Source organism: Haemaphysalis longicornis, unplaced genomic scaffold (assembly GCF_048455015.1).
Source record: "Haemaphysalis longicornis isolate Haplotype H1 unplaced genomic scaffold, Haemaphysalis longicornis Haplotype H1 scaffold_5, whole genome shotgun sequence".
In the NCBI taxonomy this organism is placed as follows: domain Eukaryota; kingdom Metazoa; phylum Arthropoda; class Arachnida; order Ixodida; family Ixodidae; genus Haemaphysalis; species Haemaphysalis longicornis.
The window spans coordinates 114,031,754-114,058,073 of record NW_027526385.1 but is presented as its reverse complement, the minus strand read 5'-3'; the positions used below and the strand labels follow the sequence as shown (position 1 = coordinate 114,058,073).

Sequence of the window (26,320 nt, the reverse complement as noted above, 5' to 3'; positions counted from 1 at the left end):
GACTTATGCGTACAATACAGCCATTCAGGCCACAACAGGTTTCTCGCCCTTTTCCCTCCTGTATGGTCGCGAGCCGTCATGTACCCTTGATACGGTTCTCCCCTACCGCCCGGATCGCTCCGAGTGCTCCCCAGCTTCTGAAGCTGCCAAGTACGCGGAAGAATGCCGCCAGCTTGCAAGATCATTTACGACAGAAGATCAGTTGCATCAAAAATCTCGGCACGACGACAGAGCTACCCACCCGACGTATTCTCCAGGATCTCTGGTGTGGCTGTGGATTCCCTCCACCACACCAGGATTGTGTACCAAGCTTCTTTCTCGGTTTCACGGACCCTACCGTGTCCTCCAACGGACGTCACCGGTGAACTACGTCATAGAGCCCATGACACCTTCCTCAGACCTCCGTCGCCGCGGGAAAGAGACTGTTCATGTCCAGCGTTTGAAACCGTATTATGATCCCCTAGTGTCGTGTGCCCCGTGACACGCCAGGATGGCGCTTTATTACCCGGGGGTAGTTGTAATGAGGTAACGCGGGCTGCAATAATTAGGAACTGGGGACAATCCCTTGTAATGGCCATGTGCCATCGGACATCGCCATGTTGCTAGCAGACAACCAGCCGCTCGTGTGACAGAAGAAGAAGCTCGGTCTGCGCGGCTTTGGGTGTGACCGTTCGTCGGCTCTCTCGCTCTCTGTGGTTCTGGACCTCTGCGACCGTCTGCATCTACCAGCCAATAAACCCCCTTTCAATATATATATATATATATATATATATATATTTATATATATATATATATATATATATATATATATATATATATATATATATATATAAAGATAGGTCAGCAGTCTACGACGCCAAAGGAGGCATAGGGGTGTCGTTAGGCTCTTTTCTTGTTTACTACGGTTAATGAAGTGATCTTTTTTTTAATATACAGAAGAAAGAAAAAAAAACACGCGCCCAGAGTGGGGACCGAACCCACGCCTTTCGATTACATGTCGAATGCCTTACCAATTCGGCTATCTGGGCGACTGTGTTCTCCTTTACTTTCTAGGCTATTTATATTTACTAGAAGTGTATCTGACACTTGAGGGTGGTAGCCAGCGCCACTCTTACTACACGGGGAGAAGGGGACCTTCTTTTCAACCCCTGGGGGTGACTTCAACGTCTACAGCCTGTCATGAGCGGGTAACTGGCGGGAAGCCCTCGTATGCTACCTAGGCATCAAGGCTGCCAGAACCGAGACCCTCGCCAGGCTTTCGCAGAATAATATAGTAAGGAAATGAGGGGCTCGTTGAGGAAATACAGAAAGATAGGTCAGCAGTCTACGATGCCAAAGGAGGCATAGGGGTGTGGTTAGGCTCTTTTCTTTTTTACTACGGTTAATGAAGTGATCTTTTTTTTTATACAGAAGAAAGAAAGAAAAACACGCGCCCAGAGCGGGGACCGAACCCACGCCTTTCGATTACATGTCGAATGCCTTACCAATTCGGCTATCTGGGCGACTGTGTTCTCCTTCACTTTCTGGGCTATTTATATTTACTAGAAGTGTATCTGACACTTGAGGGTGGTAGCCAGCGCCACTCTGACTACACGGGGAGAAGGGGACCTTCTTTTCAACCCCGGGGCGTGACTCCAACTTCTACAGCCTGTCATGAGCGGGTAACTGGCGGGAAGCCCTCTTAAGCTACCAAGGCATCAAGGCTGCCAGAACCTGGACCCTCGCCAGAACCAAGACCCTCGCCAAAAAAACAATGGAATCTTTTGAATACCTTCCTTAATAGAACTGCAGCTAACGCCTCTATATCAAAAATTACATACAATAGAGTAAGCCTGACGGAACCACCTCATATTGCTGGTGCCTTTTGCGAATATTTTTCATCCATTTATCACAATACCCCTCCGCCTTTTAATGCGGAACTTGGTTTGCCCCGTGCTTCCCAATCTTTCTTTTTGTTCCCGGTTACACCAGAAGAAGTGCTCGCTACGCTTGCCTCATTGAAAAATACCAGCCCAGGTCCAGATAACATTTCTATCTACCATTTGACGTTAGTTGCTGATTTAATCATAAATACTCTTAGCCATATAATAAATCTTGTCTTTAGATCTGGTACTTTTCCATCTTTTCTAAAGAAAGCTAAAATAATACCTGTTTTCAAAAGAGGTGACCGGCTAATAATATCTAATTACCGCCCAATTTCTATTCTCTCCTGTCTTAGTAAACTTATAGAACAGATATTTTTCAAACGTCTGAACAGTTACCTCAATAAATTTAATCTACCTAATCCATGCCAATTCGGTGTTCGGTCAGGACGTTCCACCAACCTAGCATTGCTTTCACTAACCGACTTCATTAAAAAATCTATTGACGCTGGAAATTTTGTGGGTTCAGTCTTTCTAGATTTTACTAAGGCGTTTGATACGATTATCATAATATCTTATTTAAAAAATTAGAAGCTTATGGCATTACCGGTCCAGCACTAACATTTTTGAAAAGAGATTTACTAAACCGACAATATACCGTACAAGTGGCTGACACTTTTTCTGAAACTAGAACATTTAACCAAGGTGTACCTCAGGGATCTATAATCGGCCCTTTACTTTTTATATTGTATATTAATGATCTTCCGTATTGCCTTATTTCTTCTCACTGTGTCTTGTATGCGGACGATACAACCGTTTCTTTATCTAATAAATCGATAATTTGCCTTACCGCTAACTTGAATGCAGTACTTACCAACGTTGTAAAATGGTGCCACGTCAACTATTTAGTTATTAATCCGGAAAAAACTAAATTTGTGGTTTTTAGATCTCATCAGAAAACCATCGGTTTTCTTCCCGAATTACATCTTGAGTCTCATTTAATCACACCTTGCGACCACGTTACATTTCTTGGCATTCACCTCGACCCGCATCTTACATTTAGTTCTCACTTTTCCCATTTAAAGCAGAAAACATCTTTTGGGATTCGAGCTTTAATCAAGGATCGGCGCTTTTTCCCTCATTTAGCCGTGTTGTCTTTATATTTTGCTTTTATTCACAGTCATTTTCATTATGGTATTGTTTCATGGGGCAACACTTACTCCTCTCACGTTTCATCTGTTCAACATATACAAAACCAGTGTATTCGCATTATAACATTCAGCCCATGTTGTTCCTCCGCCTCACGACTTCTACATCAGAATAATATACTATCAATTATTGGGCTGTTTCAATATAACTTAGGTATTCTTTTTTACAAATTATTGCACTGTAACCTCTCTTATGATCTCTTTGATGTAAGTGCTTTACGCAGTAAAAGTGTAACCAGGTTTTCAAGTAATAACAATTTGTTACTGCCTCCTGTTCATACTAATTACGGTAAGAAAACTACTTGTTTTTCAGCTGTGAAATTTTGGAATAATTTGCCTACTGCTGTCAAATCATCCCCATCACTTGGTTGCTTTAAAAAAACCATTAGAGGATTTCTTTTGCTGTAATTAGAATCTTGTTATCTGTTTTATTCTTACGTTACACCAAATGTTCTCATGTGCCTTTGCTTCCTTTGTGTCATTTACGAACTGATTTTTTTTTACTTTTTATATAAGATATCTACAATTATAGCTATCTTTCGAATGTTTGTACATAAAATGCTAATTTCTTGTGTGTTTCATACTGCATATTGATTTGTTAGGCTCTTTCGCCCATTTGCTGCTTCTACACAATTCGTTTGATGTATTTGTAATCGAGGGTCCCCTTTCAGTCAGTTGACTCTGGGACCCTCGTCTGCATACTAATATCTTTGTTATCCTTTTTTGTAATAAACTTCCCCCCTTTCTTTCAAACTTTCTTTCAGGCTTTCGCAGAATAATATAGTAAGGAAATGAGGGGCTCGTTGAGGAAATACAGAAAGATAGGTCAGCAGTCTACGATGCCAAAGGAGCCATAGGGGTGTGGTTAGGCTATTTTCTTTTTTACTACGGTTAATGAAGTGATCTTTTTTTTAATATACAGAAGAAAGAAAGAAAAACACGCGCCCAGAGTGGGGACCGAACCCACGCCTTTCAATTACATATCGAATGCCTTACCAATTCGGCTATCTGGGCGACTGTGTTCTCCTTCACTTTCTGGGATATTTATATTTACTAGAAGTGTATCTGACACTTGAGGGTGGTAGCCAGCGCCACTCTGACTACACGGGGAGAAGGGGACCTTCTTTTCAACCCCCGGGGCGTGACTCCAACGTCTACAGCCTGTCATGAGCGGGTAACAGGCGCGAAGCCCTCTTATGCTACCTAGGCATCAAGGCTGCCAGAACCGAGACCCTCGCCAGGCTTTCGCAGAATAATATAGTGAGAAAATGAGGGGCTCGTTGAGGAAATACAGAAAGATAGGTCAGCAGTCTACGACGCCAAAGGAGGCATAGGGGTGAGGTTAGGCTCTATTCTTTTTTACTACGGTTAATGAAGTGATCTTTTTTTTAATATACTGAAGAAAGAAAGAAAAACACGCGCCCAGAGTGGGGACCGAACCCACGCCTTTCGATTACATGTCGAATGCCTTACCAATTCGGCTATCTGGGCGACTGTGTTCTCCTTCACTTTCTGGGCTATTTATATTTACTAGAAGTGTATCTGACACTTGAGGGTGGTAGCCAGCGCCACTCTGACTACACGGGGAGAAGGGGACCTTCTTTTCAACCCCCGGGGCGTAACTCCAACGTCTACAGCCTGTCATGAGCGGGATCCTGGCGGGAAGCCCTCTTATGCTACCTAGGCATCAAGGCTGCCAGAACCGACACCCTCGCCAGGCTTTCGCAAAATAATATAGTAAGGAAATGAGCGGCTCGTTGAGGAAATACAGAAAGATAGGTCAGCAGTCTACGACGCCAAAGGAGGCATAGGGGTGTGGTTGGGCTCTTTTCTTTTTTACTATGGTTAATGAAGTGATCTTTTTTTTAATATACAGAACAAAGAAAGAAAAACGCGCCCAGAGTGGGGACTGAACCCACGCCTTTCGATTACATGTCGAATGCCTTACCAATTCGGCTATCTGGGCGACAGTGTTCTCCTTCACTTTCTGGGCTATTTATATTTTCTAGAAGTGTATCTCACACTTGAGGGTGGTAGCCAGCGCCACTCTGACTACACGGGGAGAAGGGGACCTTCTTTTCAACCCCCGGGGCGTGACTCCAACGTCTACAGCCTGTCATGAGCGGGTAACTGGCGGGAAGCCCTCTTATGCTACCTAGGCATCAAGGCTGCCAGAACCGAGACCCTCGCCAGGCTTTCGCAGAATAATATAGTAAGGAAATGAGGGGCTCGTTGAGGAAATACAGAAAGATAGGTCAGCAGTCTACGATGCCAAAGGAGGCATAGGGGTGTGGTTAGGCTCCTTTCTTTTTTACTACGGTTAATGTAGTGATGTTTTTTTTAATATACAGAATAAAGAAAGAAAAACAGGCGCCCAGAGTGGGGACCGAACCCATGCCTTTCGATTACATGTCGAATGCCTTACCAGTTCGGCTATCTGGGCGACTGTGTTCTCCTTCACTTTCTGGGCTATTTATATTTACTAGAAGTGTATCTGACACTTGAGGGTTTTAGCCAGCGCCACTCTGACTACACGGGGAGAAGGGGACCTTCTTTTCAACCCCCGGGGCGTGACTCCAACGTCTACAGCCTGTCATGAGCGGGTAACTGGCGGGAAGCCCTCTTATGCTACCTAGGCATCAAGGCTGCCAGAACCGAGACCCTCGCCAGGCTTTCGCAGAATAATATAGTGAGAAAATGAGGGGCTCGTTGAGGAAATACAGAAAGATAGGTCAGCAGTCTACGACGCCAAAGGAGGCATAGGGGTGTGGTTAGGCTCTATTCTTTTTTACTTCGGTTAATGAAGTGATCTTTTTTTTAATATACAGAAGAAAGAAAAAAAAACACGCGCCCAGAGTGGGGACCGAACCCACGCCTTTCGATTACATATCGAATGCCTTACCAATTCGGCTATCTGGGCGACTGTGTTCTCCTTCACTTTCTGGGATATATATATTTACTAGAAGTGTATCTGACACTTGAGGGTGGTAGCCAGCGCCACTCTGACTACACGGGGAGAAGGGGACCTTCTTTTCAACCCCCGGGGCGTGACTCCAACGTCTACAGCCTGTCATGAGCGGGTAACAGGCGCGAAGCCCTGTTATGCTACCTAGGCATCAAGGCTGCCAGAACCGAGACCCTCGCCAGGCTTTCGCAGAATAATATAGTGAGAAAATGAGGGGCTCGTTGAGGAAATACAGAAAGATAGGTCAGCAGTCTACGACGCCAAAGGAGGCATAGGGGTGTGGTTAGGCTCTATTCTTTTTTACTACGGTTAATGAAGTGATCTTTTTTTTAATATACTGAAGAAAGAAAGAAAAACACGCGCCCAGAGTGGGGACCGAACCCACGCCTTTCGATTACATGTCGAAAGCCTTACCAATTCGGCTATCTGGGCAACTGTGTTCTCCTTCACTTTCTGGGCTATTTATATTTACTAGAAGTGTATCTGACACTTGAGGGTGGTAGCCAGCGCCACTCTGACTACACGGGGAGAAGGGGACCTTCTTTTCAACCCCCGGGGCGTGACTCCAACGTCTACAGCCTGTCATGAGCGGGATCCTGGCGGGAAGCCCTCTTATGCTGCCTAGGCATCAAGGCTGCCAGAACCGACACCCTCGCCAGGCTTTCGCAGAATAATATAGTAAGGAAATGAGCGGCTCGTTGAGGAAATACAGAAAGATAGGTCAGCAGTCTACGACGCCAAAGGAGGCATAGGGGTGTGGTTGGGCTCTTTTCTTTTTTACTACGGTTAATGAAGTGATCTTTTTTTTTTAATATACAGAACAAAGAAAGAAAAACACGCGCCCAGAGCGGGGACTCAACCCACGCCTTTCGATTACATGTCGAATGCCTTACCAATTCGGCTATCTGGGCGACTGTGTTCTCCTTCACTTTCTGGGCTATATTTTCTAGAAGTGTATCTCACACTTGAGGGTGGTAGCCAGCGCCACTCTGACTACACGGGGAGAAGGGGACCTTCTTTTCAACCCCCGGGGGGTGACTCCAACATCTACAGCCTGTCATGAGCGGGTAACTTGCGGAAAGCCCTGTTATGCTACCTAGGCATCAAGGCTGCCAGAACCGAGACCCTCCCCAGGCTTTCGCAGAATAATATAGTAAGGAAATGAGGGGCTCGTTGAGTAAATACAGAAAGATAGGTCAGCAGTCTACGATGCCAAAGGAGGCATAGCGGTGTGGTTAGGCTTCTTTCTTTTTTACTACGGTTAATGTAGTGATGTTTTTTTTAATATACAGAATAAAGAAAGAAAAACAGGCGCCCAGAGTGAGACCGAACCCACGCCTTTCGATTACATGTCGAATGCCTTACCAATTTGGCTATCTGGGCGACTGTGTTCTCCTTCACTTTCTGGGCTATTTATATTTACTAGAAGTGTATCTGACACTTGAGGGTGGTAGCCAGTGCCACTCTGACTACACGGGGAGAAGGGGACCTTCTTTTCAACCTTCGGGGCGTGACTCCAACGTCTACAGCCTGTCATGAGCGGGTAACTGGCGGGAAGCCCTCTTATGCTACCTAGGCATCAACGCTGCCAGAACCGAGACCATCGCCAGGCTTTCGCAGAATAATATAGTAAGGAAATGAGAGGCTCGTTGAGGAAATCCAGAAAGATAGGTCAGCAGTCTACGATGCCAAAGGAGGCATAGGGGTGTGGTTAGGCTCTTTTCTTTTTACTACGGTTAATGAAGTGATCTTTTTTTTTATACAGAAGAAAGAAAGAAAAACACGCGCCCAGAGTGGGGACCAAACCCACACCTTTCGATTACATGTCGAATGCCTTACCAATTCGGCTATCTGGGCGACTGTGTTCTCCTTCACTTTCTGGGCTTTTTATATTTACTAAAAGTGTATCTGACACTTGAGGGTGGAAGCCAGCGCCACTCTGACTACACGGGGAGAAGGGGACCTTCTTTTCAACCCCCGGGGCGTGACTCCAACTTCTACAGCCTGTCATGAGCGGGTAACTGGCGGGAAGCCCTCTAATGCTACCAAGGCATCAAGGCTGCCAGAACCAAGACCCTCGCCAGGCTTTCGCAAAATAATATAGTAAGGAAATGAGGGGCTCGTTGAGGAAATACAGAAAGATAGGTCAGCAGTCTACGACGCCAAAGGAGGCATAGGGGTGTGGTTAGGCTCTTTTCTTTTTTACTACGGTTAATGAAGTGATCTTTTTTTTAATGTACAGAAGAAAGAAAGAAAAACATGCGCCCAGAGTGGGGACCGCACCCACGCCTTTCGATTACATGTCGAATGCTTTCCAATTCGGCTATCTGGGCGACTGTGTTCTCTTTCACTTTCTGGGCTATTTATATTTTTTATAAGTGTATCTGACACTTGAGCGTGGTAGCCAGCGCCACTCTGACTAGACGGGGAAAAGGGGACCTTCTTTTCCACCCCCAGGGCGTGACTCCAACGTCTACAGCCTGTCATGAGCGGGTAACTGGCGGCAAGCACTCTTATGCTACCTAGGCATCAAGGCTGCAAGAACCGAGACCCTCACCAGGCTTTCGCAGAATAATATAGTAAGGAAATGAGGGGCTCGTTGAGGAAATACAGAAAGATAGGTCAGCAGTCTACGACGCCAAAGGAGGCATAGGGGTGTGGTTAGGCTCTATTCTTTTTTACTACGGTTAATGAAGTGAACTTTTTTTTTAATATACTGAAGAAAGAAAGAAAAACGCGCCCAGAGTGGGGACCGAACCCACGCCTTTCGATTACATGTCGAATGCCTTACCAATTCGGCTATCTGGGCAACTGTGTTCTGCTTCACTTTCTGGGCTATTTATATTTACTAGAAGTGTATCTGACACTTGAAGGTGGTAGCCAGTGCCACTGTGACTACACGGGGAGAAGGGGACCTTCTTTTCAACCCCCGGGGCGTGACTCCAACTTCTACAGCCTGTCATGAGTGGGTAACTGGCGGGAAGCCCTCTTAAGCTACCAAGGCGTCAAGGCTGCCAGAATCAAGACCCTCGCCAGAACCGTGACCCTCGCCGAAACGCCTCTATATCAAAACAAACATACAATAGAGTAAGCCTGATGGAACCACCTCATATTGCTGGTGCCTTTTGCGAATATTTTTCATCCATTTATCACAATACCCCTCCGCCTTTTAATGTGGAACTTGGTTTGCCCCTTGCTTCCCAATCTTTCTTTTTGTTCCCGGTTACACCAGAAGAAGTGCTCGCTACGCTTGCCTCATTGAAAAATACCAGCCCAGGTCTAGATAACATTTCGATCCGCCATTTGAAGTTAGTTGCTGATTTAATCATAAATACTCTTAGCCATATAATAAATCTTGTCTTTAAATCTGGTACTTTTCCATCTTTTCTAAAGAAAGCTAAAATAATGCCTATTTTCAAAAGAGGTGACCGGCTATTAATATCTAATTACCGCCCATTTTCTATTCTCTCCTGTCTTAGTAAACTAATAGAACAGATATTTTTCAAACGTCTGAACAGTTACCTCAATAAATTAAATCTACTTAATCCATGCCAATTCGGTTTTCGGTCAGGACGTTCCACCAACCTAGCATTGCTTTCACTAACCGGCTTCATTAAAAAATCTATTGACGCTGGAAATTTTGTGGGTTCAGTCTTTCTAGATTTTACTAAGGCGTTTGATACGAGTAATCATAATATCTTATTTAAAAAATTAGAAGCTAATGGCAGTACCGGTCCACCACTAACATTTCTGAAAAGCTATTTACTAAACCGACAATATACCGTACAAGTGGCTGCCACTTTTTCTGAAACTAGAACATTTAACCAAGGTGTACCTCAGGGATCTATCCTCGGCCCTTTACTTTTCATATTGTATAATAATGATCTTCCGTATTGCCTTAATTCTTCTCACTGTGTCTTGTATGCGGACGATACAACCGTTTCTTTATCTAATAAATCGATAATTTGCCTTACCGCTAACTTGAATGCAGTACTTAACAACGTTGTAAAATGGTGCCACGTCAACTATTTAGTTAATAATCCGGAAAAAACTAAATTTGTGGTTTTTAGATCTCATCAGAAAACCATCGGTTTTCTTGCCGAATTACATCTTGAGTCTCATTTAATCAAACCTGGCGACCACGTTACATTTCTTGGCATTTACTTCGACCCGCATCTTACATTTAGTTCTCACTTTTCCCATTTAAAGCAGAAAACATCTTTTGGGATTCGAGCTTTAATCAAGGCTCGCCGCTTTTTCCCTCATTTAGCCCTGTTGTCTTTATATTTTGCTTTTGTTCACAGTCATTTTCATTATGGTATTGTTTCATGGGGCAACACTTACTCCTCTCACGTTTCATCTGTTCAACATATACAAAACCAGTGTATTCGCATTATAACATTCAGCCCATGTCGTTCCTCCGCCTCACGGAGGAATGACATTTCTATCCGCCACGGATCCGGCATAACCACGTGGCCGGCCTTCAAGACGGAAATAATTGCTGCTTTTGGCCGTCCCGCTGGGCGGAAACTGCTCGCCGAACAACGCTTGCACGGCCGCGTCCAGAAGACCGGCGAGACGTTCACGAGCTACATCGAGGATGTTTTGGACCTCTGCAAGCGTCTGAATAAATCTATGACAGACACTGAGAAAATCAAGCACGTCATGAAAAGCATCGACGAGGGTGCCTTCCAGATGCTCTTGGCGAGAGGCCCGGGCTCCATTGCTGAACTGGTGAACCTTTGCCAGAGTTACGACGACCTTCGTCGACAGCGAGTGAGCACGCGACGCACCTCTGTCCAAGACGACGCCATAGCGAGCTTGGTCCATGACCCCGACAACTCTTCTCTGCTGTTGCAGATCAAGCAGATAGTGCGGGAAGAAGTCGCCCGTCAGCTCTCCCTGCTGCCATACACCCCGGAGCCTTCGTCTACTTTGGCGCCAACACTCCCCAGTGTAATTCAAGAGCAAGTTGCTGACGCCATTTCGCCGACTCCCACTGCGCCTCCTCGTCATAACTTCAGCGTTACCACCCCGCTGTCGTATGCCGAAAGCGTCGCAAGGACTCCGGTACCGATCGTCACGTACGCTGACGCCGTGGGTGTCCCCCCTCAGCGGGTCCCCATGTCTTACCAACACCCGGTACCGATGAGGCCACCGCCCTTGTCTCGGCCTCCGCCGCAATCCAGCAGTGCCTGGCGAACGTGGGACAACCGTCCCATCTGTTTCAATTGCCGCTATGCCGGACATGCCGCCCGATACTGCCGCCGACGCCTGACGCCCACCAACGACGATATCGGCGCCCCTACTTATGGCCCTAGCAGCCGATCGCCACGCGAAGTCTCCTACAGGTCCGACTTCACCGCTGCACCTTCTGACACCCGCACTTTCGGTACCCGTCACTCGTCCTCCCCTCGTCGTCGGTCTCTTTCTCCCATGCGCCGCCGACCAGCCGTTACCGAAGAGGAAAACTAGTTGACGCAGTTCAGGAGGCAAGAACTGCGTTACCAGCGAACTGTCCAAGGCCTCATTTTTCGCCCTCAAATGGTATAGACGTAATTGTGGAAGATCAACGTGCATTGGCGTTAGTCGACACGGGCGCTGCCGTTTCAGTTATTCATGCCGACCTTTGCCGTGTCCTTAGAAAAGTGACGACGCCGTTGGATGGCTTTGGGCTACGTACTGCAAACGCACAGCACGTCCATGCGTCTGCAGCGTGCACGGCGCGAGTGACGATCCAGGATGTTTTGTACATTGTAGAGTTCATCGTGCTTCCTACTTGTTCGCATGACCTCATATTGGGTTGGGATTTTCTCGCTCGTCACCACGCTGTCATCGATTGTGCGCGTGCGGAAGTTGACCTTTCACCAGATTGCGACCCGCACCATAATGAGGCAACTGCTGCTAAATTGGTCGTCAGCGAAGATGCGAACATTTCGCCGCACTGCTCGGTTTCCGTGACCCTGTGCTGTGCGTGCACTGCTGACACAACCGTGCTTTTTACGCCGTCCGATCTCTTCATCCGACGGAGACGTCTTCCGCGGCCGTCCGCTCTGTTAACGACCCATGCTGGTACGAGCCGCATTCTTGTTAATAACTGGTCCTCGGATGAAATTTCGCTGCTACAGGGCGAGACTATCGGGTGGATTGAGCCTGTCGAGCCAAGTGCTGTCATCGATGTTCCCGACGATACTTCCATTATCACTCATGTCGCAGAATTGAGTGCTACATCCGAAGCAGAGGTTTTACCATCCGACGTTTTCAATCAGGCTATCGATGGAGATCTCACGCCCACACAACGAGATCAACTGCTGGCCCTTCTCCATCGGTTTCGTTGTCTTTTGACTGCTTGAAAGCTCCGCTGAGTCAAACATCAACAGTCGAACACATGATTGACACTGGCTCGCACCCGCCGCTACGATAACGACCTTATCGCGTTTCCCACAAAGAACGACGCACCATTGATGAAAACGTGGACGAGATGCTTGAGCGAGGCGTCATTAGGCCCTCCAACAGTCCCTGGGCGTCTCCCGTAGTTCTTGTGATCAAGAAGGATGGTTCGATACGCTTTTGCGTCGACTATCGGCGCCTCAACAAGATAACTAGAAAGGATGTCTACCCTCTCCCGCGTATAGATGACGCCCTCGACTGTCTGCAGGGTGCCGAATATTTCTCGTCGCTCGACTTGCGCTCCGGGTACTGGCAGGTACCTATGGCCGAGGCTGATCGCGCAAAGACGGCTTTCATAACACCTGACGGCCTGTATGAGTTTAATGTGATGCCGCTCGGCCTTTCTAATGCGCCTGCCACTTTCGAGCGCATGATGGACAGCATTTTGCGCAAACTAAAATGGAAAGTATGCCTGTGCTACCTTGACGACATAGTCGTTTTTTCTCCGGATTTTGAGACACATCTACGCAGATTAGAACAACTTTTACTTGTCTTGCTGACGCAAAGCTGCAGCTCAACCTCAAGAAATGTCGCTTCGCCGCTCGCAAGCTCACTATTTTGGGCCACGTCGTTTCGAAGGATGGAGTTCTACCCGACATGTCTAAGCTGAAGGCAGTTGCGGAGTTCCCGAAGCCGACATCTATGAAGGCCCTCAGGACCTTCCTCGGACTATGTTCTTACTTCAGGCGCTTCGTCCGCAACTTTGCGACCATCGTTGCACCATTGACGCAGCTTCTGTCCGGTACCTCTAAAGACCTCACTTCGTGGTCCCCTGCTTGTGAAAACGCGTTCGCGACATTGCGGCAGCTTCTTACGTCGCCACGTATCCTGCGGCATTTCGACCCGAACGCCCCCACTGAGGTTCATACTGATGCCAGCGGCGTTGGTCTTAAAGCTGTGCTTGCTCAGCGAAAATCGGGCTTTGACGAGTACGTTGTCGCCTACGCTAGCCGTACCCTTACAAAAGCTGAGGCAAACTACTCCGTCACGGAAAAAGAGTGTTTGGCCATAGTTTGGGCACTAGATAAGTTCCGACCTCACTTGTACGGCCGCGCTTTCGACGTCGTCACAGACCATCATGCGCTATGCTGGTTGTCCACACTAAAAGATCCGTCTGGACGGCTAGCTCGCTGGGCTTTACGGCTACAAGAGTACGACATACGTGTCATATATCGGTCTGGCCGCAAACATTCCGACGCTGATGCCTTATCCCGTTCTCCCGTGTCACCAGAGAATGCCTGCATCCTGCCCGACGACTCTGTTGTGTCCCCTCTGTTGTGTCCCGACGCTGTTGCGTCCCCTCTCTCTTTCACTGACATGCCCTCTGAACAACGCAAGGACCCATGGATTGCTTCGCTCCTCTCCTTGCTCTCCGACGTCTCCCGTACTGAACAGCCTCGGGCCCTGCGCAGACAAGCTATGCATTTCAGGCTTCGTGACGGGTTGCTCTACCGGCGAAATTACCTCAACGAAGGGCGGAAGTGGCTGCTCGTAATTCCTCGGCACCTTCGCACCGACATTTGCGCAACGCTTCATGCCGACCCCACGTGTGCCCACGCTGGCTTGTTAAAAACATACCACCGTGTCCGTCTCCGCTATTACTGGCGCGGCATGTACACCTTTGTGCGCAAGTACGTTAGGTCATGCACTTCCTGCCAGCGTCGCAAGTCTTCGCCTTCCAGCTCAGTGGGTCCACTGCAGCCGCTTCCTTGCCCGGAGAAACCATTTGACCGTGTTGGTATAGACCTGTATGGACCTTTGCCCAACACAGTCTCCGGCAACCGATGGGTTATCGTCGCCGTCGATCACCTGACGCGCTATGCCGAAACTGCGGCTCTGCCTGCCGCCACAACACGAGACGTCGCCTCTTTCATCATACGGCGCTTCATTCTGCGGCATGGGGCGCCTCGTGAGCTCCTCAGCGACAGGGGACGTGTGTTTCTGTCAGACGTCATTCGCGCCCTCCTCGCTGAGTGCCGTGTTGTCCATCGAACAAGTAGAGCGTACCATCCGCAGACAAACGGCCTCACTGAGCGCTTCAACCACACTCTCGGCGACATGCTGTCGATGTACATCTAAGCGGATTACGACGACTGGGACCTTGTGCTGCCCTACGTGACTTATGCGTACAATACAGCCATTCAGGCCACAACAGGTTTCTCGCCCTTTTTCCTCCTGTATGGTCGCGAGCCGTCATGTACCCTTGATACGGTTCTCCCCTACCGACGGGATCGCTCAGAGTGCTCCCCAGCTTCTGAAGCTGCCAAGTACGCGGAAGAATGCCGCCAGCTTGCAAGATCATTTACGACTGAAGATCAGTTGCATCAAAAATTTCGGCACGACGACAGAGCTACCCACCCGACGTATTCTCCAGGATCTCTGGTGTGGCTGTGGATTCCCTCCACCACACCAGGATTGTGTACCAAGCTTCTTTCTCGGTTTCACGGACCCTACCGTGTCCTCCAACGGACGTCACCGGTGAACTACGTCATAGAGCCCATGACACCTTCCTCAGACCTCCGTCGCCGCGGGAAAGAGACTGTTCATGTCCAGCGTTTGAAACCGTATTATGATCCCCTAGTGTCGTGTGCCCCGTGACACGCCAGGATGGCGCTTTATTACCCGGGGGTAGTTGTAATGAGGTAACGCGGGCTGCAATAATTAGGAACTGGGGACAATCCCTTGTAATGGCCATGTGCCATCGGACATCGCCATGTTGCTAGCAGACAACCAGCCGCTCGTTTGACCGAAGAAGAAGCTCGGTCTGCGCGGCTTTGGGTGTGACCGTTCGTCGGCTCTCTCGCTCTCTGTGGTTCTGGACCTCTGCGACCGTCTGCATCTACCAGCCAATAAACCCCCTTTCAATATATATATATATATATATATATATAAAGATAGGTCAGCAGTCTACGACGCCAAAGGAGGCATAGGGGTGTCGTTAGGCTCTTTTCTTTTTTACTACGGTTAATGAAGTGATCTTTTTTTTAATATACAGAAGAAAGAAAGAAAAACACGCGCCCAGAGTGGGGACCGAACCCACGCCTTTCGATTACATGTCGAATGCCTTACCAATTCGGCTATCTGGGCGACTGTGTTCTCCTTTACTTTCTGGGCTATTTATATTTACTAGAAGTGTATCTGACACTTGAGGGTGGTAGCCAGCGCCACTCTGACTACACGGGGAGAAGGGGACCTTCTTTTCAACCCCGGGGCGTGACTTCAACTTCTACAGCCTGTCATGAGCGGGTAACTGGCGGGAAGCCCTCTTAAGCTACCAAGGCATCAAGGCTGCCAGAACCTGGACCCTCGCCAGAACCAAGACCCTCGCCAAAAAAACAATGGAATCTTTTGAATACCTTCCTTAATAGAACTGCAGCTAACGCCTCTATATCAAAAATTACATACAATGGAGTAAGCCTGACGGAACCACCTCATATTGCTGGTGCCTTTTGCGAATATTTTTCATCCATTTATCACAATACCCCTCCGCCTTTTAATGCGGAACTTGGTTTGCCCCGTGCTTCCCAATCTTTCTTTTTGTTCCCGGTTACACCAGAAGAAGTGCTCGCTACGCTTGCCTCATTGAAAAATACCAGCCCAGGTCCAGATAACATTTCTATCCGCCATTTGATGTTAGTTGCTGATTTAATCATAAATACTCTTAGCCATATAATAAATCTTGTCTTTAGATCTGGTACTTTTCCATCTTTTCTAAAGAAAGCTAAAATAATACCTGTTTTCAAAAGAGGTGACCGGCTATTAATATCTAATTACCGCCCAATTTCTATTCTCTCCTGTCTTAGTAAACTTATAGAACAGATATTTTTCAAACGTCTGAACAGTTACCTCAATAAATTTAATCTACTTAATCCATGCCAATTCGGTGTTCGGTCAGGACGTTCCACCAACCTAGCATTGCTTTCACTAACCGACTTCATTAAAAAATCTATTGACGCTGGAAATTTTGTGGGTTCAGTCTTTCTACATTTTACTAAGGCGTTTGATACGATTAATCATAATATCTTATTTAAAAAATTAGAAGCTTATGGCATTACCGGTCCAGCACTAACATTTCTTAAAAGCTATTTACTAAACCGACAATATACCGTACAAGTGGCTGACACTTTTTCTGAAACTAGAACATATAACCAAGGTGTACCTCAGGGATCTATAATCGGCCCTTTACTTTTCATATTGTATATTAATGATCTTCCGTATTGCCTTATTTCTTCCCACTGTGTCTTGTATGCGGACGATACAACCGTTTCTTTATCTAATAAATCGATAATTTGCCTTACCGCTAACTTGAATGCAGTACTTACCAACGTTGTAAAATGGTGCCACGTCAACTATTTAGTTATTAATCCGGAAAAAACTAAATTTGTGGTTTTTAGATCTCATCAGAAAACCATCGGTTTTCTTCCCGAATTACATCTTGAGTCTCATTTAATCACACCTTGCGACCACGTTACATTTCTTGGCATTCACCTCGACCCGCATCTTACATTTAGTTCTCACTTTTCCCATTTAAAGCAGAAAACATCTTTTGGGATTCGAGCTTTAATCAAGGCTCGGCGCTTTTCCCCTCATTTAGCCCTGTTGTCTTTATATTTTGCTTTTATTCACAGTCATTTTCATTATGGTATTGTTTCATGGGGCAACACTTACTCCTCTCACGTTTCATCTGTTCAACATATACAAAACCAGTGTATTCGCATTATAACATTCAGCCCATGTCGTTCCTCCGCCTCACGACTTCTACATCAGAATAATATACTATCAATTATTGGGCTGTTTCAATATAACTTAGGTATTCTTTTTTACAAACTATTGCACTGTAACCTCTCTTATGATCTCTTTGATGTAAGTGCTTTACGCAGTAAAAGCGTAACCAGGATTCCAAGTAATAACAATTTGTTACTGCCTCCTGTTCACACTAATTACGGTAAGAAAACTACTTGTTTTTCAGCTGTGAAATTTTGGAATAATTTGCCTACTGCTGTCAAATCATCCCCATCACTTGGTTGCTTTAAAAAAACATTAGAGGATTTCTTTTGCTGTAATTAGAATCTTGTTATCTGTTTTATTCTTACGTTATACCAAATGTTCTCATGTGCCTTTGCTTCCTTTGTGTCATTTACGAACTGATTTTTTTTACTTTTTATATAAGATATCTACAATTATAGCTATCTTTCGAATGTTTGTACATAAAATGCTAATTTCTTGTGTGTTTCATACTGCATATTGATTTGTTAGGCTCTTTCGCTCATTTGCTGCTTCTACACAATTCGTTTGATGTATTTGTAATCGAGGGTCCCCTTTCAGTCAGTTGACTCTGGGACCCTCGTCTGCATACTAATATGTTTGTTATCCTTTTTTGTAATAAACTTCCCCCCTTTCTTTCAAACTTTCTTTCAGGCTTTCGCAGAATAATATAGTAAGGAAATGAGGGGCTCGTTGAGGAAATACAGAAAGATAGGTCAGCAGTCTACGACGCCAAAGGAGCCATAGGGGTGTGGTTAGGCTATTTTCTTTTTTACTACGGTTAATGAAGTGATTTTTTTTTAATATACAGAAGAAAGAAAGAAAAACACGCGCCCAGAGTGGGGACCGAACCCACGCCTTTCGATTACATATCGAATGCCTTACCAATTCGGCTATCTGGGCGACTGTGTTCTCCTTCACTTTCTGGGCTATTTATATTTACTAGAAGTGTATCTGACACTTGAGGGTGGTAGCCAGCGCCACTCTGACTACACGGGGAGAAGGGGACCTTCTTTTCAACCCCCGGGGCGTGACTCCAACGTCTACAGCCTGTCATGAGCGGGTAACAGGCGCGAAGCCCTCTTATGCTAGGTAGGCATCAAGGCTGCCAGAACCGAGACCCTCGCCAGGCTTTCGCAGAATAATATAGTGAGAAAATGAGGGGCTCGTTGAGGAAATACAGAAAGATAGGTCAGCAGTCTACGACGCCAAAGGAGGCATAGGGGTGAGGTTAGGGTCTATTCTTTTTTACTACGGTTAATGAAGTGATCTTTTTTTTTAATATACTGAAGAAAGAAAGAAAAACACGCGCCCAGAGTGGGGACCGAACCCACGCCTTTCGATTACATGTCGAATGCCTTACCTATTCGGCTATCTGGGCTACTGTGTTGTCCTTCACTTTCTGGGCTATTTATATTTACTAGAAGTGTATCTGACACTTGAGGGTGGTAGCCAGCGGCACTCTGACTACACGGTCAGAAGGGGACCTTCTTTTCAACCCCTGGGGCGTGACTCCAACGTCTACAGCCTGTCATGAGCGGGATCCTGGCGGGAAGCCCTCTTATGCTACCTAGGCATCAAGGCTGCCAGAACCGACACCCTCGCCAGGCTTTCGCAAAATAATATAGTAAGGAAATGAGCGGCTCGTTGAGGAAATACAGAAAGATAGGTCAGCAGTCTACGACGCCAAAGGAGGCATAGGGGTGTGGTTGGGCTCTTTTCTTTTTTACTACGGTTAATGAAGTGATCTTTTTTTTTAATATACAGAACAAAGAAAGAAAAACGCGCCCAGAGTGGGGACCGAACCTACGCCTTTCGATTACATGTCGAATGCCTTACCAATTCGGCTATCTGGGCGACAGTGTTCTCCTTCACTTTCTGGGCTATTTATATTTTCTAGAAGTGTATCTCACACTAGAGGGTGGTAGCCAGCGCCACTCTGACTACACGGGGAGAAGGGGACCTTCTTTTCAACCCCCGGGGCGTGACTCCAACGTCTACAGCCTGTCATGAGCGGGTAACTGGCGGGAAGCCCTCTTATGCTACCTAGGCATCAAGGCTGCCAGAACCGAGACCCTCGCCAGGCTTTCGCAGAATAATATAGTGAGAAAATGAGGGGCTCGTTGAGGAAATACAGAAAGATAGGTCAGCAGTCTACGACGCCCAAGGAGGCATAGGGGTGTGGTTAGGCTCCTTTCTTTTTTACTACGGTTAATGAAGTGATCTTTTTTTTTAATATACAGAAGAAAGAAAGAAAAACACGCGCCCAGAGTGGGGACCGAACCCACGCCTTTCGATTACATGTCGAATGCCTTACCAATTCGGCTATCTGGGCGACTGTTTTCTCCTTCACTTTCTGGGCTATTTATGTCTCTAGAAGTGTATCTGACACTTGAGGGTGGTAGCCAGCGCCACTCTCTACACGGGGAGAAGGGGACCTTCTTTTCAACCCCCGGGGCGTGACTCCAACGTCTACAGCCTGTCATGAGCGGGTAACAGGCGCGAAGCCCTCTTATGCTACCTAGGCATCAAGCCTGCCAGAACCGAGACCCTCGGCAGGCTTTCGCAGAATAATATAGTGAGAAAATCAGCGGCTCGTTGAGGAAATACAGAAAGATAGGTCAGCAGTCTACGACGCCAAAGGAGGCATAGGGGTGTGGTTGGGCTCTTTTCTTTTTTACTACGGTTAATGAAGTGATCTTTTTTTTTTAATATACAGAACAAAGAAAGAAAAACACGCGCCCAGAGTGGGGACTCAACCCACGCCTTTCGATTACATGTCGAATGCCTTACCAATTCGGCTATCTGGGCGACTGTGTTCTCCTTCACTTTCTGGGCTATTTATATTTTCTAGAAGTGTATCTCACACTTGAGGGTGGTAGCCAGCGTCACTCTGACTACACGGGGAGAAGGGGACCTTCTTTTCAACCCCCGGGGGGTGACTCCAACATCTACAGCCTGTCATGAGCGGGTAACTTGCGGGAAGCCCTCTTATGCTACCTAAGGCATCAAGGCTGCCAGAACCGAGACCCTCCCCAGGCTTTCGCAGAATAATATAGTAAGGAAATGAGGGGCTCGTTGAGTAAATACAGAAAGATAGGTCAGCAGTCTACGATGCCAAAGGAGGCATAGCGGCGTGGTTAGGCTTCTTTCTTTTTTACTACGGTTAATGTAGTGATGTTTTTTTTTAATATACAGAATAAAGAAAGAAAAACAGGCGCCCAGAGCGGGGACCGAACCCACGCCTTTCGATTACATGTCGAATGCCTTACCAATTTGGCTATCTGGGCGACTGTGTTCTCCTTCACTTTCTGGGCTATTTATATTTACTAGAAGTGTATCTGACACTTGAGGGTGGTAGCCAGTGCCACTTTGACTACACGGGGAGAAGGGGACCTTCTTTTCAACCGCCGGGGCGTGACTCCAACTTCTACAGCCTGTCATGAGTGGGTAACTGGCGGGAAGCCCTCTTAAGCTACCAAGGCATCAAGGCTGCCAGAACCAAGACCCTCGCCAGAATCAAGACCCTCGCCAAAACGCCTCTATATCAAAACAAACATACAATAGAGTAAGCCTGATGGAACCACCTCATATTGCTGGTGCCTTTCGCGAATATTTTTCATCCATTTATCACAATACCCCTCCGCCTTTTAATGTGGAACTTGGTTTGCCCCATGCTTCCCAATCTTTCTTTTTGTTCCCGGTTACACCAGAAGAAGTGCTCGCTACGCTTGCCTCATTGAAAAATACCAGCCCAGGTCTAGATAACATTTCTATCCGCCATTTGAAGTTAGTTGCTGATTTAATCATAAATACTCTTAGCCATATAATAAATCTTGTCTTTAAATCTGGTACTTTTCCATCTTTTCTAAAGAAAGCTAAAATAATACCTATTTTCAAAAGAGGTGACCGGCAATTAATATCTAATTACCGCCCAATTTCTATTCTCTCCTGTCTTTGTAAACTAATAGAACAGATATTTTTCAAACGTCTGAACAGTTACCTTAATAAATTTAATATACTTAATCCATGCCAATTCGGTTTTCGGTCAGGACGTTCCACCAACCTAGCATTGCTTTCACTAACCGACTTCATTAAAAAATCTATTGACGCTGGAAATTTTGTGGGTTCAGTCTTTCTAGATTTTACTAAGGCGTTTGATACGAATAATCATAATATCTTATTTAAAAATTAGAAGCTTATGGCATTACCGGTCCACCACTAACATTTCTGAAAAGCTATTTACTAAACCGACAATATACCGTACAAGTGGCTGCCACTTTTTCTGAAACTAGAACATTTAACCAAGGTGTACCTCAGGGATCTATCCTCGGCCCTTTACTTTTCATATTGTATATTAATGATCTTCCGTATTGCCTTAATTCTTCTCACTGTGTCTTGTATGCGGACGATACAACCGTTTCTTTATCTAATAAATCGATAATTTGCCTTACCGCTAACTTGAATGCAATACTTAACAAGGTTGTAAAATGGTGCCACGTCAACTATTTAGTTAATAATCCGGAAAAAACTAAATTTGTGGTTTTTAGATCTCATCAGAAAACCATCGGTTTTCTTCCCGAATTACATCTTGAGTCTCATTTAATCACACCTGGCGACCACGTTACATTTCTTGGCATTCACTTAGACCCGCATCTTACATTTAGTTCTCACTTTTCCCATTTAAAGCAGAAAACATCTTTTGGGATTCGAGCTTTAATCAAGGCTCGCCGCTTTTTCCCTCATTTAGCCCTGTTGTCTTTATATTTTGCTTTTGTTCACAGTCATTTTCATTATGGTATTGCTTCATGGGGCAACACTTACTCCTCTCACGTTTCATCTGTTCAACATATACAAAAATAGTGTATTCGCATTATAACATTCAGCCCATGTCGTTCCTCCGCCTCACGACTTCTACATCAAAATAATATACTATCAATTAATGGGCTGTTTCAATATAACTTAGGTATTCGGTCAGGACGTTAGGTTTTCGGTCAGGACGTTCCACCAACCTAGCATTGCTTTCACTAACCGACTTCATTAAAAAATCTATTGACGCTGGAAATTTTGTGGGTTCAGTCTTTCTAGATTTTACTAAGGCGTTTGATACGAATAATCATAATATCTTATTTAAAAAATTAGAAGCTTATGGCATTACCGGTCCACCACTAACATTTCTGAAAAGCTATTTACTAAACCGACAATATACCGTACAAGTGGCTGCCACTTTTTCTGAAACTAGAACATTTAACCAAGGTGTACCTCAGGGATCTATCCTCGGCCCTTTACTTTTCATATTGTATATTAATGATCTTCCGTATTGCCTTAATTCTTCTCACTGTGTCTTGTATGCGGACGATACAACCGTTTCTTTATCTAATAAATCGATAATTTGCCTTACCGCTAACTTGAATGCAATACTTAACAAGGTTGTAAAATGGTGCCACGTCAACTATTTAGTTAATAATCCGGAAAAAACTAAATTTGTGGTTTTTAGATCTCATCAGAAAACCATCGGTTTTCTTCCCGAATTACATCTTGAGTCTCATTTAATCACACCTGGCGACCACGTTACATTTCTTGGCATTCACTTAGACCCGCATCTTACATTTAGTTTTCACTTTTCCCATTTAAAGCAGAAAACATCTTTTGGGATTCGAGCTTTAATCAAGGCTCGCCGCTTTTTCCCTCATTTAGCCCTGTTGTCTTTATATTTTGCTTTTGTTCACAGTCATTTTCATTATGGTATTGCTTCATGGGGCAACACTTACTCCTCTCACGTTTCATCTGTTCAACATATACAAAAATAGTGTATTCGCATTATAACATTCAGCCCATGTCGTTCCTCCGCCTCACGACTTCTACATCAAAATAATATACTATCAATTAATGGGCTGTTTCAATATAACTTAGGTATTCTTTTTTACAAATTATTGCACTGTAACCTCTCTTAAGATCTCTTTGATGTAAGTGCTTTACGCAGTAAAAGTGTAACCAGGTTTTCAAGTAATAACAATTTGTTACTGCCTCCTGTTCATACTAATTACGGTAAGAAAACTACTTGTTTTTCAGCTGTGAAATTTTGGAATAATTTGCCTACTGCTGTCAAATCATCCCCATCACTTGGTTGCTTTAAAAAAAACCTTAGAGGATTTCTTTTGCTGTAATTAGAATCTTGTTCTCTGTTTTATTCTTACGTTATACCAAATGTTCTCATGTGCCTTTGCTTCCTTTGTGTCATTTACGAACTGATTTTTTTTTACTTTTTATATAAGATATCTACAATTATAGCTATCTTTCGAATGTTTGTACATAAAATGCTAATTTCTTGTGTGTTTCATACTGCATATTGATTTGTTAGGCTCTTTCGCCCATTTGCTGCTTCTACACAATTCGTTTGATGTATTTGTAATCGAGGGTCCCCTTTCAGTCAGTTGACTCTGGGACCCTCGTCTGCATACTAATAGGTTTGTAATCCTTTTTTGTAATAAACTTTCCCCCTTTCTTTCAAACTTTCTTTCAGGCTTTCGCAGAATAATATAGTAAGGAAATGAGGGGCTCGTTGAGGAAATACAGAAAGATAGGTCAGCAGTCTACGACGCCAAAGGAGGCATAGGGGTGTGGTTAGGCTCTTTTCTTTTTTACTACGGTTAATGAAGTGATCTTTTTTTTAATATACAGAAGAAAGAAAGAAAAACACGCGCCCAGAGTGAGGACCGAACCCACGCCTTTCGATTACATATCGAATGCCTTACCAATTCGGCTATCTGGGCGACTGTGTTCTCCTTCACTTTCTGGGCTGTTTATATTTACTAGAAGTGTATCTGACACTTGAGGGTGGTAGCCAGCGCCACTCTGACTACACGGGGAGAAGGGGACCTTCTTTTCAACCCCCGGGGCGTGACTCCAACGTCTACAGCCTGTCATGAGTGGGTAACAGGCGCGAAGCCCTCTTATGCTACCTAGGCATCAAGGCTGCCAGATCCGAGACCCTCGCCAGGCTTTCGCAGAATAATATAGTGAGAAAATGAGGGGCTCGTTGAGGAAATACAGAAAGATAGGTCAGCAGTCTACGACGCCAAAGGAGGCATAGGGGTGTGGTTAGGCTCTATTCTTTTTTACTACGGTTAATGACGTGATCTTTTTTTTTAATATACTGAAGAAAGAAATAAAAACACGCGCCCAGAGTGGGGACCGAACCCACGCCTTTTGATTACAAGTCGAATGCCTTACCAATTCGGCTATCTGGGCGACTGTGTTCTCCTTCACTTTCTGGGCTATTTATATTTACTAGAAGTGTATCTGACACTTGAGGGTGGTAGCCAGCGCCACTCTGACTACACGGGGAGAAGGGGACCTTCTTTTCAACCCCCGGGGCGTGACTCTAACGTCTACAGCCTGTCATGAGCGGGATCCTGGCGGGAAGCCCTCTTATGCTACCTAGGCATCAAGGCTGCCAGAACCGAGACCCTCGCCAGGCTTTCGCAGAATAACATAGTAAGGAAATGAGGGGCTCGTTGAGGAAATACAGAAAGATAGGTCAGCAGTCTACGACGCCAAAGGAGGCATAGGGGTGTCGTTAGGCTCTTTTCTTTTTTTCTACGGTTAATGAAGTGATCTTTTTTTTAATATACAGAAGAAAGAAAGAAAAACACGCGCCCAGAGTGGGGACCGCTCCCACGCCTTTCGATTACATGTCGAATGCCTTACCAATTCGGCTATCTGGCCGACTGTGTTCTCCTTCACTTTCTGGGCTATTTATATTTACTAGAAAAGTATCTGACACTTGAGGGTGGTAGCCAGCGCCACTCTGACTACACGGGGAGAAGGGGACCTTCTTTTCAACCCCCGGGGCGTGACTCTAACGTCTACAGCCTGTCATGAGCGGGTAACTGGCGCGAAGCCCTCTTATGCTACCTAGGCATCAAGGCTGCCAGAACCGAGACCCACGCCAGGCTTTCGCAAAATAATATAGTGAGGAAATGACGGGCTCGTTGAGGAAATACAGAAAGATAGGTCAGCAGTCTACGACGCCAAAGGAGGCATAGGGGTGTGGTTAGGCTCTATTCTTTTTTACTACGGTTAATGAGGTGATCTTTTTTTTTAATATACTGAAGAAAGAAAGAAAAACACGCGCCCAGAGTGGGGACCGAACCCACGCCTTTCGATTACAAGTCGAATGCCTTACCAATTCGGCTATCTGGGCGACTGTGTTCTCCTTCACTTTCTGGGCTATTTATATTTACTAGAAGTGTATCTGACACTTGAGGGTTGTAGCCAGCGCCACTCTGACTACACGGGGAGAAGGGGACCTTCTTTTCAACCCCCGGGGCGTGACTCCAACGTCTACAGCCTGTCATGAGCGGGATCCTGGCGGGAAGCCCTCTTATGCTACCTAGGCATCAAGGCTGCCAGAACCGAGACCCTCGCCAGGCTTTCGCAGAATAATATAGTAAGGAAATGAGCGGCTCGTTGAGGAAATACAGAAAAATAGGTCAGCAGTCTACGACGCCAAAGGAGGCATAGGGGTGTGGTTATGCTCTTTTCTTATTTACTACGGTTAATGAAGTGATCTTTTTTTTTAATATACAGAACAAAGAAAGAAAAACACGCGCCCAGAGTGGGGACCGAACCCACGCCTTTCGATTACATGTCGAATGCCTTACCAATTCGGCTATCTGGGCGACTGTGTTCTCGTTCACTTTCTGGGCTATTTAGATTTACTAGAAGTGTATCTGACACTTGAGGGTGGTAGCCAGCGCCACTCTGACTACACGAGGAGAAGGGGACCTTCTTTTCAACCCCCGGGGCGTGACTCCAACGTCTACAGCCTGTCATGAGCGGGTAACTGGCGGGAAGCCCTCTTATGCTACCTAGGCATCAAGGCTGCCAGAACCGAGACCCTCGCCAGACTTTCGCAGAATAATATAGTAAGGAAATGAGTGGCTCGTTGAGGAAATACAGAAAGATAGGTCAGCAGTCTACGACGCCAAAGGAGGCATAGGGGTGTGGTTAGGCTCCTTTCTTTTTTACTACGGTTAATGAAGTGATCTTTTTTTTTATACAGAAGA

General features: G+C 45.7%; 2 non-coding genes across 2 annotated transcripts; both read right to left on the bottom strand.

Moving 5' to 3' along the window:
- Positions 1 to 24,428: 24,428 nt before the first annotated feature.
- On the bottom strand, positions 24,429 to 24,500 carry Trnat-ugu (transfer RNA threonine (anticodon UGU)). The gene has a single exon. It is a non-coding gene; the product is annotated as a tRNA-Thr (tRNA).
- An 883-nt stretch (positions 24,501 to 25,383) lies between these two features.
- On the bottom strand, positions 25,384 to 25,455 carry Trnat-ugu (transfer RNA threonine (anticodon UGU)). Its single transcript has one exon. It is a non-coding gene; the product is annotated as a tRNA-Thr (tRNA).
- Positions 25,456 to 26,320: the final 865 nt, after the last annotated feature.